General features: G+C 41.8%; 1 long non-coding RNA gene across 2 annotated transcripts; it reads right to left on the bottom strand.

Moving 5' to 3' along the window:
* Positions 1-1,431: 1,431 nt before the first annotated feature.
* On the bottom strand, positions 1,432-10,736 carry LOC119052960 (uncharacterized). 2 transcript variants are annotated; one of them, XR_005083215.2, is made up of 3 exons: positions 10,649-10,736; positions 3,318-3,483; positions 1,432-3,065 (listed from the first exon to the last, which is right to left on the bottom strand). It is a non-coding gene; the product is annotated as an uncharacterized LOC119052960 (long non-coding RNA). The 2 variants fall into 2 exon arrangements; XR_005083214.2 differs by having other exon boundaries at positions 1,432-3,483.
* Between the last annotated feature and the right edge of the window lie 2,518 nt (positions 10,737-13,254).

Genomic DNA, 13,254 nt, shown 5'->3' with positions numbered 1-13,254 from the left:
CTTACTTTATAATAATGTTTACTTCAAAATGAATTTTTAAGAGATGCCAAAAACTCCTACTTCTACCCCATTCTTCCCAGAAAATACACATCCATTAGAGATTCACTTCTTTGGGGTCAGGCAGGTCCAGAAGCTAGCAGTTAAATGCAAACATCCCTGGGAGGGGAATGCATTTAACCATAAACACTTTAGTGTGAAAACTTTTATCAGGATATGCCATGCAGTCCCCTTCCAGGGCCCTAGGGAAGGAGAGAGCCTGGTGGGCCTTTGAAAGAAAAGAGTCGGAGATTTGAATGGTTGCCAGGCCGCCTCTAGGAAGAAACAGCTGGGATCAGCAGGAAGGCACTAGACACTTGGCAGGAAACTATACTGGGTGAGAGAGACTGGGGCCATAAACATTCAGAGGCAAACTAGCAAAGCATTGGCTTAACTCTGTCCCCATGATGTCCTTCATCTTCACGGCTAATCTCTGGAGTTTCTGACCACCTCACTTCTCACTTGATACAAACCCAGATCAGGTGGGAACTTATGACTCAGACCTTGCAGTGGGGTGGGACGGGGTGAGGTGGGGTAGGGTGGGTTACGGAGGGATCACCGAGGGGCCCCTTGGCTTTCATTGTGGTGTGCCAGGCACAGGGCCAGTTGTTTCTGCCAAGAGTCATAAATCAGCGGTTTTAACCTGTTGCTACACAGGTAGAGTCCACAGTTATTTTTCCTGTATGTAGTTAGTGCCTTTAGCACCCAGCTGGGCTCTTGGCTAATTAGGCTCAGAGGAGCCAGGGAAGGGTAGTTAATGACTATGTTGCTGAAAATGCACCACCAGTACACACTGCTTGGATTTGGCTGCAGCTGAGACTTCATGTTCTCATATTTTTCTGCCTAGTTTAAGCCTACAGTATATAAAGTGTGTTCCTTCTCACTTAACCTGCATTTGCAGTGAGTACATTGCAAAGCATATTTGGCATAATGGGCGTACCAAGATGCCTGTGTTCAATAGCTTCCTATCCAGCAGGAATGATTCAACAAACGTAGAATCAATTCATGGATGTGAGACAATTTGTGATACATACGCATTAACAGGGATGCACATGTCCATGGAGGGAGGGATGGAAGTGGTAGAGGGTGTGGGTGGGAAGTGTATGGCAGTCTAGGAGGGCAAGGAAATCCCAGGAGGTCTCATGGAGGTGTCGTTGTAGTGGGAGCTTGAATTCCCACTACAGGGAGAGAATTCAGGGAGGCACAGAGAAAAGGGAGGTTGACTGGAGGCCTGAGTGGTGCAGGCACAGGCGAGGAGGAGAAGAGTATGGTGTTCATCTGGTAGTGTTAATGGTGTATCTGCTGGGTAGGTCAAGCCATGGTCTGCAGGAGGTGGTAAGAAGTCCATTCCGATGAGTAAGCAGGAGGGATTATAAAGTACAATTAACAAAACACTAAGGAAGTTGGAATTTATTCCGCAGGCAAGGGGAAGCCGAAAATTAAAAGCAGCTCCAGCCATATTTCTGCTGTCATGTCGAACCCGGGTCACATTTCAGCTCAGTTAGATGATCCAAATCTGTTGAGATCTTTGTTTTCAAAGACTCATTATTAAATTGCCCATGAATTCCCTCAGAGGAACGCTTGAGAGTCCACAGAGAAGATCCAGAAAAGATCCTTGAGATGGTCCAGAGACAGTTCCATTTATCTTGTACCGGAGAAGTCGTTTTCTTACAGAGCTCAGCTTGTGTATTGCTTAGGAATGCACACTTGGTCAAGGATGAAGGAAAGCAAGAGAATGGTGAACAAAAAGCAAGGATAGTGTTTATATCTAGGGTGGAGGAAGAGAAGGGGGTCTTCTATTTTGGGGGATTATAGGAATTCTTATAATAAAAATAATTATCTTCTTAAACTAGGTGGGGGTATATAGGCATTTATTATTTTTAACTGTCTATATATGTTTCTATACTCTCCTTCCTACATATGATGCATTTAATTAAAAAAAAGTTTTTAACCACATACATAAGAAGAGTTAATCTTAACAAGAAGGATTTTTCCCCCATAACTCAAGTTTGTTACATGAAGACAGGGGAGGAAAAACTGAGACGATCTTGAAATAACTGGGAAGTAATTTGAGAAATCTGTGTCATTTTCTAAGAATGAGGCTGTGATTAGAGGCTTGAAGATATTAGAAAATATTAGAATAGTCACTGTAGGAAATGAGATAAGGAGTTAACCAGAGGTGAACATAAGGATTGCTAAGCAGTATTAATTAGCCAATGGTTTATGGGCAGAATTATGAAAATGAAGTAGACATTTTTTCCATTAGCATTTGGAATCTAGGTAACAGTTGATTTTACCTTTCTTGATTACGATGAAAATATATATTCAACATCAGAGGATTAGGAGAAGGAACTTCAGTTTATCTCACATTATTCATTGGCCAAGTTAAAGAGATCTAAGTCTGAGGAAAGACTAGTTATTGGGGCATCTTTCTTTCTGGTATACTTGAGGCTCTAAGTATCAGAAAATCCAAGGAACAGAAAACTATCAAAGAGGGATTTGTTTTTCTCATGTGAAAACCAGCCCAGCAGTGGGCAGTGCAGGTGGTCAGCGGTGGGGTCTCTGCAGTTCTCTTGGACTTCCCCTCATGCTATCACATCTGCCTTTGAGGCAGGGGGACGGGGGAAGGGAAGAGAGCCCATCGGGTCAAGTCTGTCTCTTTTTTCAAGGGAAGCAAAAGCGTCCAGAGTCATCTGCAATACATTTCCACATTTATCTCATTTTTAAAATTTTATAAAATATGTTAACTGATTTTAGAGAGAGAAGAGGTGAGGGAAGAGAGAGAGACACAGAGAGAGAGGGAAACATCCATCAGCTGCCTCCTGTATGTGCCCTGATCAGAACTTGAATCCCCAACCTTTTGGGGTATGAGATGATGCTCCAACCAACTGAGCTATACGGCCAGGGCCATATTTATTTCGTTGATGAGGGCCCACTCACCAAGTCTCTGGAGCTGCATGGGGGGGTGTTAGACCCTGTAGACAGGGCCTTCCGGTCTCTGGGGCAGGAAGCAGCAAGAAAGAAAGCAGCTGGAAAAGGGTTGTAGAGGAGGTTCTATTTAACGATGTAACAGTGTAAATCCTAGGGATATATAGAAATTTCAGGAAATAAGGCATGCTGTGGAAAAACAACATTCCGCTATTCTTACAACCAAGTCCAGTAAAAGACATTATCAGTTTGACTCAGAGCCAGTCTGGGAGGGCAGAATAGGGAAAAGAGAGTAAAATAGAGGGTCAGTGGCAGGGCTGGGGGAAATAGAGGAAATATAGAACAAAGGCTACCTTCTAAACCAGATAATTTTGAGGGTCCCTCTCAGTGGGACTGGGGAGATGTAGTGGTGAGACCCAGTTCTGTGGAGACTGAGAGCTGATAAGAGGAACTCAGTAGGGAGTGGCTTCTGTGCACCGCTGATGACCTCAAACCACATTCTTCTTTAAGCTGCTGCCCCTGGGAGGGGGAAAGAGAAGCCATTCAAATTAGAGATGCCCTAGGTTTATCAGGACCAATCAGCTATTGCTTGTCCTAAGAGTATTTAAAAGAATTTGCAGCAAATTTTGCAAGAAGAAGGGGCAGCCATAATAAATTACCAGCCCCCCTGCGATATGGGAGAATGCCCAGGGTTATCTGGAACTACAGCCCTCTGTTAGGCGGCACAGACTAGATGATGCCATGATAATAAACAATGCCCCAAACCTCAGTGGTTGAAAACAGCAAAGGTTTCTTTATCACTTGATTCCGGAGTCACAGTCACGCTTGGCCAGCACAGGTTAGCTAGTGTGCTCTGCTGAGGAACCCAGGCCCTTGCTAAGCCACAGGCAATGTGGGGATGCAATATTAACCCCTCAAACTACCTGGCTGGACCTTCGTGCCACTTCAACTCACGTTTACTGTCACGATTCACATGTCAAAGCCCGTCAGAGGGGTAGGATCGCACATATGTTTGAATAATGTGCCCTCTTCCTGGCTCCAGGGAAGGGACAGTCTACACTTGCAGACTGAGAAGAGCAGCAATAGGGTAAAAAATAAAGGCAAGGGGTGGGATGGGGACTAGGGATGCCACCAGACCAGAAATGCATCCTTTATAAGGTTTTAAAATTTTTTCCAAAATTTATTTTATGGAGATACAGTTCTTATAATATTCACATTTTAACTATTTTAAGGCATACAGTTCCGTGGTGTTTAGTTACTGTGTTCACAAAATTGTGCAATCATCACCATTAAGTCTAGAACAAACCCATCACCCCCCCCCGAAAGAATTCTGTAGTATTAAGCAACCACTCCCCTTTCTCAACACATCTCAGTCCCTGACAACCACTAATCTGTTCTGTCTCCATTGACTTGCCCCTTCTGGACATGGCATGTATAGATACACACAGTACATGGCCTTTTGGGTCTGACTTCTTTCACTTAGCATGGTGTAGTCAAAGTTCATCCCTATTGTAATATGAATCAATACTTCATTCCTTTTAATGGGTGAATATATTCCACTGTGTGAATAGACCACATTTGTTTATCCATTTATCCATTGATGGACATTTGGGTTATCTCCACTTTTTGCCTTTTATGGCTAATCCTGTTATGAATAATCACAGACAAGCTTTTGTATGAACATATATGGTTTCAATTTGCTTGGGTATATATTTAGGAGTGGAATTATTAGATCACGTGGTAATTCTACGTTTAACTCTTTGAGGAACTGCCAAACTGTTTCACAAAGTGGAGGTATTATTTTAGATTCCCACCAGCGATGTCTGAGGCTTCCGACTCCTCCATCTCCTCATCAACAGCCATTTCCTGTTTCTTTGATGTTAGTCTCATGGTTGTGAAGTGATATCCCTGCGTGGTGCAATTTGCATGTCATTTATGACTACTGATACTGAGCATCTTTTCATCTGCTTATCAGCCATTTGTAAATTATTTTTGGAGAAACATTTATTTAAACTATTTGGCCATTTCGAAAGTGGGATTGTTCACAGCAATGTGAATGTGCTTAATGCCACTGAAGCATACCCTTAAAAAAACAGGATGGTTAGTGATGTATTATGTGTATTTTACCACAATTACAAATAATTAAAAAATGGGAAAAATTGTTGGCATGCAATTGTTCCTCTTCTTTTCTTTTTAAAACACCATATGATGTAGACAAATCTGTGGGCTTATTAGCTCCCCTTTGTATTAGACAGAATAATGGCCCTCCAAAGATGTCCTATTCTAATCCCTGAAACCTGTGAATATGTGACTGCACAGGCAAAGGGACCTATGGATGTGATTGAGTTAAGAAACTGGAGATGGGAAGATTATCTTGGATTATCCAGTGGGTTCTGTGCAATTGCAAGGGTCCTTATAAGAGGGAGGCAGGAGTCTCAGGATGAGAGGAGCTATGACAATAAAGTGGAGGTTGGAGGACATGATGTATTTTGAAGATGGAGAAAAGGCCACATACTAAGGAATGCAGGTGGCTTCTAGAATCTGGAAAAGATAAGGGACTGGACTCTCCCCTGGAGCCTCTAGAAGAAAGGATCACAGCTCTGCAAGCCCTTGTACTATAGTCCATAAAATATGTTTCTGACTCCTCATTTCCAGAAATGTAAGACAATAAACTTGTGTTGTTTAAATTGCTGAATTTGTGCTAACTAGTTAGAGAAGCAATTGGAAACTAATAAACCCAGGAATGGACAATTTCATTTTGTAGTTTCTTTTATTTGGGCAGTTTGGCCAAAGAAAATGATGATTAACCAGACAGGCTCCGGAGTCACATGGCCTGAGATTAGACCTTCATGGTGGCCCCATGAATGTGGCATGTTACTTAACTTCCTTGTGTGTGAACATACATGTTTTGGTAAAATGCACATTCATCTCATAAAGATCCATTTAATCCTTCTGAGAATAACATGAGTTAATACATTTAAAGATTAAGTGAGTTAGACAGGTAACATTCCTAGAACAGTATTTGGTCCATAGCGAACACTCAACACATTCTAGCTCATTCATATAATGCTGTTGGACATTTCAGCAAACATGCTTTTTTGCACATACAGCTAGAAATATGTTGAGAACTCTAGGTTTCTGTTTCAGGAGCACTGCCGCCACAGTCATATTAACTGCTTAAAAGTCCAGAGAGTGGCCGTTTTCAGCATGCACAGCCCAGCAGAGACTGCCCAGCTGTGAAGCGTTTGCCGTGCTCAGGGAAAGTCCCAGCACTCGCCAACAGCTGCACACGCTCCCCCAGGAAGGAGTCTCTCTCTCGTTCCTCTTTTCGTGTCTCTGGAGAGATGATCAGAACATTTGTGCCATCTGGTCTTGGTAGTTCTTTATATCCAGTTTCATTTCTGTCTGTGAAGGTTAAAATACTCCAGGCTATATTTAAAGCCGTTTCCAGACCAGCATGTCCTACTCGGGGAACTTGCCTTTTCCGATGACTACTTGCTTCTCCTGCCTAGACTGAAGCATGTGCAGGATTTTCTTTTGGAGCCCAAACTTTGAAGAGCCAGATCAAGGCTCTGTGAGTGGCAACGGACAACTTTTCTGTGTGTGTATGCACGTGTGTATGTGCCATCTAAGGAGACACACACACACACACACACACACACACACACACACACACACACTCTGTTGCACCATTAGCTGCATTTCAGTGACAGTATCTGGAACTCTAACTAAAACAAGAGTGATGGACAGACTTTGTAACAGATCTCCAGGGCTGTATGAAGCAGGATCTTTGAAGGTCAACTGTACTGTTTCTGTGGGGAAGAAACTATTGCTTAATCATGGGTCATGGAGATACATGCCTATGTTTCCTTCTAAGAGCGTTACAGGGTTAGCCCTTACAGTTTGGTCTTTGAACCCTTTTGAGTTCGTGTGTATGTGTGATAGGTGAGTCATTCCTTTGCATGTGGATGTCCAGTTGTTTCAGCACCATTCGTTGGAAAGACTGTACTCTCCCCATTGAGCTGTCTTGGCACAGTTACTGAAACTCAGTCGATCGTTAATGCTAGGGTTTAAATCCATTGATCACTAGCACTAGGGTTTATTTTTGGACTCTCAAGTCTATTTCACTGACCTACACACCTACCCTTATGGCAGAATCACAGCATCTTGATTACCGTCACTTTATTGCAAATTTTGAAATTGTGAAGCATGAGTCTTTCCGCTTTGTTCTTTTTCCCAAGATTGTCCTAGTTATTTTGGGTGCCTTGTATTTCTACATAAATTTTAGGACCAGTGTGTAAATTTCTTCAAAATGAAGGTGGCTTGGGTTTTGACAGGAATTTTGTTGAATCTGAAGATCAATTTGGGGAATATTGCCATCTTAATACTCTTCTAGTCCGCGTATGTTCCCTTTACCTCTGTGACAACCTTGAGTTCTGAAGCAATGTCTCCAAGATGTGATTGCTTAGCAAGGGTCATGCAAGTGACTTTGACCTGTCTTCTCAGGATACTGAGCAGTGAATTAGTTGGGTTTGGGGAATTTGCTATCTATGCACTTCTGCTTAATTATCTAGGATAGAGCACAACAGCCAAAGGCCAGGATAAAATGTAGTTCAATGATATCGCTCAAAGTCTCAGTCAAATATCACTCAAATTCTTGTTTGTATGATAAGGTGTAGTGAGATTCTTTTTTATCTTGGGGGTAGTGCCCCCCCCCCCCATGAAATAAACTGGTCTGCTGTTCCCTTGAGGCCTAAACTAATCTACATGGGCCTAAGGCATGCTTAGTTGGCCTACTGTGTCCTGCTTACTACTCATTAGCCAAAAGCCTCTCAGAGTCTAGAGCTGGAAGGGAAAGTTCTTAGAGGAAGGGCCAATGGTCCAGTGGAGATAGTTTCAGTAACAACAGCAATCTCTGAGCATTAAGGAATCAGGAAGTCATGACAGCTTCAGGTGTCGTTTAAGAGAGTCAGGAGCTGGTAAATCAGCACTTTCAAGTTGTAGGATTAGACACCGTTAGTGGGGCTGTAAAATCAGTGCTGTTATTCACGACCAGCATTCTTAAAAAGTGAAATAACAAATAGAACAAGGTCACTGGAAAAGGTAAGAGTGTTTTTTGCTTCCTGAAACTCAAAGCCAACCTAAATAAGTTTGTGAGGTTTTGGGGCTCTTGTAGCTGCTCCGCATTTGTTATTCTAGCTGCCCATTTCTCTTTCTCTACAGAGACGGGAAGAGGAGGCTTAAAATAATAAGGGTTAGGCATGAGCCTTGCTCTCTAGAAACAGCAAAGTACAAGGCTGTTGAACTGGGGGGAAAATAGTTTCAAGAGCAGTGGTTACTCTGGAAGGGGACAGGAAGCCCGGTAAATTATTGTGTCCTTTGAGAATAGGGAAGAAAATCTGTTCATCTTTAACGGTGCAAACAGGAACAATGCAATAGCGAGTACCATGAAAAAAAATGGAAGACATCTAAAGGACTATTGTAGTGAAAATACATTTATATTTTATTTAAGCTGCTATATTTTGAGGTTCTGTTGCTATAGAAGTTTCATCTTTATTCTAACAAACATCCATTTATAAATATAAGAATTGTGAAGAAAGTGATAGAAAACTGAGGAGAGTGGTATTTGGTCGAAGATGGATCTATAAGGGGAATGCAGGGGCTTTGATTTGTAAAATGTCTTCATTCTTAAACTCAGTGGTGAGTCAGCTGTGTTTATTGTGTTACTCTATCTTTTTGAATGCCTGAATTATTTTGTTAAAATCTCTACTGAAATTGGATAAGAAAATAAGAGTCGTAGTGGGGTAAGTGATAATAATGACTTGAATGAAAAAAGTCTAAAACCAAATATATTAATGTGATAAATAACCAGAGATGAAAAGCTATTTAACTGCAGTATGCTTGCTCTGGTACACCTTTTGCCACATGGGATAATGATAAGAATGATTCCTATCTATAACATTTCTTTGCAGGGGATCAAGGGTAAGAATTTGACCTTCCAGGAATAATGTACTCTAAATTTATAGTATCTCCTAGTTTCTTGGGTACTCAACAAAGAACTTCCGGCAAGGAAACTCCTTCAAAATAAAGACCAGGAAGCCACACAGGGCACTGGAGTGCACATTCAGGAGTTTCAAGTGTTTTTCATTCACTTACTGAAACTTAACACTTTTGCTGAACAAGCTCGCAGCAGGTCAAGGTTAAGTGAGGAAAAGAAATAATGTTTATCTCCCATTAAAAAGGAGGAGAGTACTGATAAAGATTTTAGAATGCTGTTCAATGGAAGCAGGGGAAAAAAGTGTGCACATTGAAGAGATGTTTGAGGTTCAGCAAATCCCCTCTACCCTCTCTGCTCCAGAGCGCCCAGGTGAAAGAGAAATGTGTTTCCCATTTATGTGGGAAAGAGTGAAGAGCTGTGTGCTTTGCCAAGGGACCGAAGCCCAGTGCAGATTTTTAACTGAGGTTGTACCTTGGAGACCATCACATACTCCTTCTGAGGCCCAAGAACACACATGTCGTCTGTTAGAACTCAGCTGTGGAAACATACTGACTCTATTCGGGGCACTCATATTGGTGCCTCTGCTCTACTCTTAAACAAAAGCACATATTAAACACACAAAACCCGAATTATCTGTAGTTTTGTTTTTAGTATTTTAGTATTCCAGTGATGGTTCTAACCCCCTCCTTCCTTTTCTAGATTGCCCTTTTCCTCAATTCTTTTCTTCACACTCTGTTTCGCCATCCACCCTCTCTAGTTCGACATGTCCTACCCTTCGTTTGTCGCCTCTGCCTCGGAAAAGGCTTGTCATAGGAAATGGAAAGAGGAAGTTTAAAAAGTAAAAATGAGACGTTGAGGAATAATGAAAAGAAATAGGATAAATTAGCCCCATTTTCCCCAACACAGACTTACAACACAGTTTCAACTTCAGCCATTTTCGCCTCTTTTTTGCTACATCTTTGATACATTTTTCAAAGAGATTTTTTTTCCAAGTCAAGGCTGTAACTGGCAAAACATTGAAGCACAAAACAATCCATTCCCAACATTGTATAAAATTTTCTAATTTGTATCAGAATATCTTTGGAATTTGTATTACTCATTTCCCCAGAGTTGCTTTACCAACATTTTGGATGATTATGGCTGAAGATGCCCTGGTGGTATGAAGTTAAACTGGGGTTTAAAATGTAATGTCCTTACATAAACAACATACTCTGTGCTCTGATAACTTCAGAATTTTTTATTGTTTTACATCAGCCCTTAATTCCCAACTCTTCCCACTAAGTCTTCCCTTGTCAATTCTAATTTTAAAATTTTAAGTAAATACTGCAAATGATCACATATGCAGTGCCAGAAAAGCAAGACCAATCTAATGAATTAGTGATAAAAGGAGAGACATGAAGAATATGCTAGAATTTTTCATAAATTCACATCTAATGGTGATTATTTTATTCATCCAACTTATTTTATCCAGGAGGGTGGTAAAATTTGTCCACAGTTGCACATGAGCTGGAGGGGTGCCCAGTCTTACAACATTCTCTACCCGGAAATTATTCTAAATAGGCAACACTCACCCCTACCTCACCCCACATTCTATTTGTCGTCCCCTGCATGGCGGTAACTTCTCCTAGACTAATTTCTGTGAAAAAAAAACCCAAACCATAAGCTACTAGATTACCCTGTACTTACCTCTCTCTGCCACCTGAAGCTTTTGGGTTGTTTACTTGTCAGTCTCACTCTGAACTGTGGACCCTTTTCTTAGTTCTGTAACATGGAGCTTCCTGGAGTTCCAGGCACCTAAGGGCTGCTGAGTAAACATTTATTGAAGGATCTTCCCAGCTCTCCTCCCTCCTAAACCAGAATCTGCAAAACTTAGAGGGCACTTTAAGATAGTGTTTTCTTTCTTCTGGGTAAGTTTTAGGCAAAGAGGTTGAGTACCTGTTTTAAAGTCCTAGCCTTCCCTGTGTAAAGATAACTCTCCACTGTGATCCTCCTGACCCTTAGCTGAGCGAACTAGCCCAGAAGTTTGTAAACTGGGAGAATTCAGGGCCCTTCATGTTGTTCTGTGTTCACATAGTATATTGTACGTGCCACCGACTGTCACTCACCTGAAACTCTCTCACTGAAATATTTAGATGGAACTTTTCTCTGTTACTCTTTGTAGAAGAGTAGACCATAAATAACTTAAAAACGTTAGTCCGGTTTTTATTATACTGGAGATCATTTGTAATTTTCTGGCATTTCATTTATGTTAGCTGTTTACCTCAAATTATGATGTTAACGTGAAAATACTTTTGATGAAATGTCACATTAAGAGTTGACTTTTCCTCTATCTCTCCTAATCTTCAAATGTTACTTTATGAACAAGCACAGTCATTTCTGAGTGAACAGAGAACGTTTCTGAGCCCACTGAACTATTTCTCCGCCAGGCCTCATTCCACACCTTCTCTTGCGCCTACGCTGTCAGCTGTGTTCACTGAAACCAGGGACTATTTGCATTCTAATTATTGCCAGTGAGTGATCTGCATAAAACATTCTACCTGACTATTAGTTCATGCGTTTGATTACTAAGCACCTTTTTCTGTAACTAGGAGAGCAATTACTATTTCTCTCTGTTTCTTCAGGGTTGTGATAGTGGGCTACAGTTATTCAAAAACATTAAAATCCAATCATGAAGATACGTCCATTGATAGCTTATCTTCTCTGGCTCAACTTAATTGCCTTTGAATGGACATCCAGTGCGTTCCTGGTTCTGTGATGCCCACTGCGTTCAAGGCTTCAGGAAATACGAAGGTGCATGCAACGCGATGACATTGTTGACAAGGTCACTGATACGTGACCTTTCCTAAGTGGTTCTCCTCTGTTGTTCCCATGGATTACTACTGGGAAGTTCCTGCCATGGAGCTAGTTTTTTAGGGAAGGAAACCGAGAGTATCATCTAAAAATGGATAGCACATTGTATGTAGCACGGGAAATCGGGAATGAGGGCTGAGCAAGCCTCTGGGTCTGTTTCCCTCTGCCCAGAGCGGTGGAACGACCATTGGTGTGGCATACTGCACATGGCAGCCAGCTTCCCAGACACCGGCTCGTGCTCCAAGTTCAAACACAAGTAAAGTACCTTTCAGAGTAGCATTTTCAGTGTTACTCAGCCAGGCAACATCTGAAATCACCACAACCCAGTTGGTGACAATGACACCTAACTGGCCATGGACATAAGCCTCCAAGGCTACTTCAACACCTCTCAAGGCTCGAAAAGCCCCCAGAGGCAGGACGCTAGTATAGATCGTGAAGACCTTGCCTGGACAGGGAGAGAACTCAGAAGCTGCCCGAGGCTGTTTTCAGCACCTCTGATGATCTTAGGATATTAAATGTCAGTAACACTTCGGACCATAAGCTCTGCATCCATGGCCCCTGTAGGATGGCAGGCATGCAGCCACGTTACTGAAGATTGCAAATTGGCAACAGAGGTAAAAATCTCTGTTTACAGCATGGTAAAATGCTCTGAATCATTTTCTTGACAAATGTAACTTTGTGTGAATGATTTACAAGGAGATGATATTGTAGAAAAGGGAAAGTTCTCACAAGAGGAATGAGCTGTGTCCAACCAGTGGGAAACCTGACTCCTCCTCTGGGGTGTTGGGTGGTTATGGAAGAGCAGGGTGTTGATACAAGGAGAGACTGACACATGCAGAGAAGAATAAAGTAGGTAAAGTGAAGTGAGCAATCTGCCCAGAAGCCTGACATTGATAAAGCACGTTCATGCTGATTGCTGCCTCACACTGACTGCAATGGTCTCAATCCAGCCAGGAACCTGGTGTCAGATGCTTTGCTTGTTCATTTCTTTATTTAAGAGGTTTTTATTGGAAGTTTGTTGTGTCAAGCATTATGCTAGACTCCAGAGATAACAAAATGGAAAAAGAAAAACCTCTGATCTCCTGGAGAGTGCTAAGTAAATTTGAATTCTTCCTGATCTTTGCACATTTTTATTTTAGTGTGTTCAGGGGGTCTGGGGTGGACTAAAATATGATACTGGCACAATTTATCAGTCTGTATTCACAGACCGATGGTATTCACCCACTTCCCAAAATGCCTGGGGCACCATGGAAGGCTACGTGTCTGCTTTCCGATACATGAGAAAAGCAAGTTACAAAACTATTTATGCAAACTGATCTTTTTTTTTTGTTAAACTATACCTGCATAGAAAACGATAACAAAAGGCTGTGCACCCAAATTTTATAAGCCACCATGGGATGATGATTGAGGGTGTTTTATTTTCCTCTCTAGGTGTTTATGGG

The sequence above is a fragment of the Artibeus jamaicensis genome, unplaced genomic scaffold (genome assembly GCF_021234435.1).
Source record: "Artibeus jamaicensis isolate MK-2021 breed Jamaican fruit bat unplaced genomic scaffold, CSHL_Jam_final contig_426, whole genome shotgun sequence".
NCBI lineage: Eukaryota > Metazoa > Chordata > Mammalia > Chiroptera > Phyllostomidae > Artibeus > Artibeus jamaicensis.
This window is presented reverse-complemented; position numbering and strand designations above follow the sequence as displayed.